A 4,632-nucleotide genomic window follows, 5' to 3' on the forward strand; every position below is an offset into this window, starting at 1 on the left:
AAATTTTTCTAAGTGTTGGATGCAGGTGGAAGTTCAATCGATCGAACTCTCATTTGAGATCGATCGAACTTATGCAAAATACTCAATCACAACATAAAAATTCATGCAATCCTAATCACAGTTCATAGCAATGCATATGAACCAAAAATAAGTATCTGGACTTCGCAAGAAATGAAATTTAAAATAGAAATGAGGGAGGAATAGGGTTTTGACACCCTACGAAATGTTTTGCTAGTCTTTAACGTCTCTAGCAAGACATTGGGCTCTTTTAGCCCGGATCAAAGATCTTATAATGTATCCCCTCCTTGTTGGGGTGATAGATGCTTTGAACTCCACCCAACAAATGGTTCTTTGAAGAACTTATTGGATTAAGCTCAAAAGAAACTTTTGATCCTTTGTCTATGTAATCACAACCTTTGGGTTTCCATGCCCTTTCAAAGCAAGAATTTGAAATAACACTTTGAGAATGCAAGGTTGAAAATGATCCCTTTGAAGTTTTGGTCTTACACAAAAGCTCATTTCCTTGACATTGAAGATCATGACATTTATCTACAACATTAAACTCTCCTTCATATTTGTCAAATGAATTGGGTGTGGGATTGAAGATATTCAACTTCACCTTCATGTGGCCAAATAAGATCTTCATTATCCCCGTCCTACAATTGATGTTGGCATTAGCGGTTGCCAAGAAAGGACGGCCAAGAATAACGGGAATTTGGCTTTTAGGATTGGGGACCGGTTCCGTGTCTATGACAACGAAATCAACCGGGAAGAAGAATTTATCAATTTTAATCAAAACATCCTCAATAACACCCCTAGGCTTCTTGATAGATCGGTCGGCAAGTTGCAAAACTACGGACATCGGTTTTAATTCATCTAGGCCCAATTTGACATAAACCGAGTATGGAAGAAGGTTAACACTTGCTCCTAAGTCAAGAAGCGCCCGATTAATGATGTGTTCACCAATGATGCATGATGTAATGGGTGAACCGGGGTCCTTAAACTTTGAAAGAGTGTTATGTTGCAAAATTGAGCTCACTTGCTCGGTCAAAATCACTTTTCTTGGTGCTTGGCTCTTGTTCTTCCGCTTTTGGGTGCACAAGTCTTTCAAGAATTTGGCATAAGCCGGAATTTGCTTGATTGCATCCAAAAGTGGAAGATCAACTTTAACTTGCCTAAACATTTCCATAATTTCATTGGTTTTTGCCTTTTGCTTTTCCTTCGAAATGGATCCTTTTAAGGCATCTGGAAATTGAGCTTTTTCAAACAATTTTTCAGAATATTCTTTTGAACTCTCTTCAACACAAGAAGTTTTCAAATCACTTTGTTTCAAATCATTTTTCAGCAAAACTTTTTCAACATCATTTTTCAAAACTTCTTTTTCAAACACATTTTTCAAGACTTTCTCATTCACAAGATCATGTATATGCAATGAAAAAGGAATGGGATGTAAAACAGGACAGGTGACAACTTGAGGTTGCACCGATTCACTCTCTTCATTGGACACTTCTACTTGATTGTCCACAACCCTACCACTCCGTAAGGTGGTCATCGCATTGACATGTTCTATGGTACACCCTTCCGATGAGGATTGGGTTTCCACAACACATTGTTGCTTGATTGGGAAATTCATAGGCATCTTTCCCTTCTCTCTTGCATTAAGAGTGCTAGCTATTTTCCTTACTTGGGTTTCTAGCTTCGCAATGGATTAAGAATGGGAGTGTAACAATTGAGTGTTTGCCTCTAAAGTGCCCAAAGCATTTAAAACTTTCTCTTCAAAAGCGGGACTTCTAGCATTTCCTTGGGAATAAGATTGGTTTGGAAAATGAGAGTTCGCAAATTGATTCCCTTGTGATTGGTACGGCCTATAACCTTGGGATCCTTGGTTTTGAAGTGGAGGTGGAATGTACTTCCCTTGAAAACCGCCTTGGGAAGGGTTTGAGCCCTCTCCTTGGTTTTTCCAAGAGAAGTTCGGATGATTTCTCCAACTTGGATTATAATGAGTACCATAAGGATTGTTCTCTTGGTTCACAAAAGCTGCATTGACTTGTTCATTAGGTTCATTTTGCACTTGTCCGTGAGGACAATGAGAAGTAGAATGAAGAACACTAGAGCAAGTCATACATGATTCATTTGATGCACGATGAGAATGGTTAGGGAAAGAAGATACTTGGTTCGCTGAGTTTTGGTTAATAAAAAATTAATCAAACCTTTGAGATAAAGACTTCATTTCGGCGGTTATTTCATTTGAATGGTCGACTTGATGTAAGCCAACACTCTTCCTACCTTGTGAATTTCTACCATTCTTGGATGATAATGTTCTATGCAAAGAATTTTCACTCATGCTCTTATAAAGACACCACACTTCATCTTCATGCCTATCAATGTATGAGCCACCCATGGAAGCATCAACCATACCTTTATAATTGTCCGATAAGCTCTCAAAGAAATATTGAACTAGTTGCCATTTGGGCATGTCATGATGTGGACATTTCCTAAGCAACTCATTGAAGCGTTCCCATGCCTCATGAAACGTTTCTCCATCCCCATGTGTGAATTCTCAAATGGAAGTTCTCATGGAATTGGTCTTAGAAACCGGATAGTACTTCTTAAAGAACTCTTGTTGCATTTCTGCCCAAGAAGTGATTGAAAAAGGCCTAAGATTGTTAAACCAATACTTTGCCTTGTCTTTTAAGGTAAATGGAAAAAGTTTAAGCCTTAAGACTTCTTCCGGCATGTCCGTATATTTTACGGTGGAACATACTTCAAGAAACTCATCAAAATGCTTGTAAGGTTCTTCACTTGGAAGTCCATGATAGTTAGGAAGCATTTGAATGGTTTGTGGCTTAATTTCATAATGATGTGCTCTAAATGGAGGCAATTGGATGTATGTAGGTGCATTATACTCATTAATTTCATAATGGTCTCTTAAAGCAAGAGGTGGATTAGCTACTTGAGGTGCAACATGAACACCTTGGTTTTGAATTCCTTGATTGATGATGGGAGGTTGTGGTGCATACATTGGCCTTGGCATTCCATATGGAACTTGGCCTTGTTGTTGTGGTGGTTAGTAAATGTATGGCCTAGGCATGCCTAATGGTACTTGTATGTTCTCATTGTGCACATTAGGATAAAGAATACCTTGTTGGTCTATGTGACCAAGGTCCTCAACATGATCATCATTATGGTCATCCATTGATAGATTGGTTCTATTTGAACTTCCTCTTCCCCTAGGATTTCTAACGATGGATTCAAGATGCAAATCTAAAGGGACAAGAGTGGGTCTCAATGAACAACAACCATGCATGCACAATGTAAAAACACACAAACATAATGCATGAACAAGCACTTCGACTTCACAACAATGCAATTAAACTTCTTCCATAAACACTTAATTCATACTCCCATGCTTTAACAACAATGATGCAAAGAACAAATAAGAATGCCTCCACGCGAGCTCACGATTTGTCTAAGAAATTAAAAGCAAGCCTCCACGCGGCCGACGATTTAACTAAGGGATTGAGTAAAGAAAGTCTCACAAATGTCCTTTAGCACTTCAACTCCAAATTTAAAGCTTAGCTTAGCAATTTTTTTAAATTTTTAGCACTTTTCCTTGCTTGCTTAGCTCCTTTGCTTGATGGCTCCTTTGCTTGCCTCCTAGCTCAATGCTTCTTGTCAAAGATGAACAAACACAATAAGTTACAAAAAAGAAAAATAAAAACAAAGTAAAGACACGATCAAAAGAGTACTAATTCCTAATTGATTCCACAAATACGATGTGGCCTAATCAAATCAATCCCTGACAACGGCCCCAAAAACTATGGTCGTCGTCCTACCATAAACTTAAGAGTGTGCATTAAGGTGAGGGCCAAGTTTTACATTTATAAAAGCCTCTACTACCTTCACTAAAAATATAGTTAGGGCGAGTAGGGATCGTCCCAAGGGATTGTGAGGGTCGAACAAGGTTGTGGAATCGCTATTAGGGCTAGTAGGTCGAGTGATCAAACAATTGGTTAGTTGGTTGATTAGACTAGAGAGCAACTAAATTAAACTAAGTGATAACAAAAGAATGCGATTAAGAGCAAATAAGAGAGAGAAGAGTCTTGGGGTTTAGAGATCACCACCAAGCAATGCATTTCTATACCATTGACAAGTGACTAATGAGGGCAAATGGTGTGTTACAATATTGATGTGTGTGTATGTTTGGTTGATTCAACAAGTAAGGATGACTAGTTAAGCATGTATTGTCTAAACATCATGTGAAAGGCACAATATATCTAAGCAATGAAGTATATATTGTCTAAACAACATGTGAAAGGCACAATAGATCAAAATAAGTCATTAATCATTCCATTAAGCTCACAATCCAAATACAACACAAGGTTAGAGACATATGCTACTTGCATTCAAAAGCATGGATCATCAAACAACAAGCATGGATTGTCCTCCCATTTAACACTACACTACAACTACACTACATCTACACTACTAGCATGAAAATAAACTAAGGGAGAGGCATAATCCATCAAGGAATAAGTATGAACCATCAAGAAAATCACAAGAGTATTCCATTAAGCACTATGTTTTGACAATCTTAAATCTATAGCATCAATACACATAGATATGCATCAA

General features: G+C 37.9%; 1 non-coding gene across 1 annotated transcript; it reads left to right on the top strand.

Annotated features, from left to right (window-relative positions):
• The first annotated feature begins 2,474 nt into the window (after positions 1 to 2,474).
• On the top strand, positions 2,475 to 2,584 carry LOC132283825 (small nucleolar RNA R71). Its single transcript, XR_009472149.1, has one exon. It is a non-coding gene; the product is annotated as a small nucleolar RNA R71 (small nucleolar RNA).
• The last annotated feature ends 2,048 nt before the right edge of the window (positions 2,585 to 4,632 follow it).

The sequence above is a fragment of the Cornus florida genome, unplaced genomic scaffold (assembly GCF_030987335.1).
Source record: "Cornus florida cultivar Cherokee Brave unplaced genomic scaffold, ASM3098733v1 CherokeeBrave_3.0.0_Hap2_Chr01, whole genome shotgun sequence".
NCBI lineage: Eukaryota > Viridiplantae > Streptophyta > Magnoliopsida > Cornales > Cornaceae > Cornus > Cornus florida.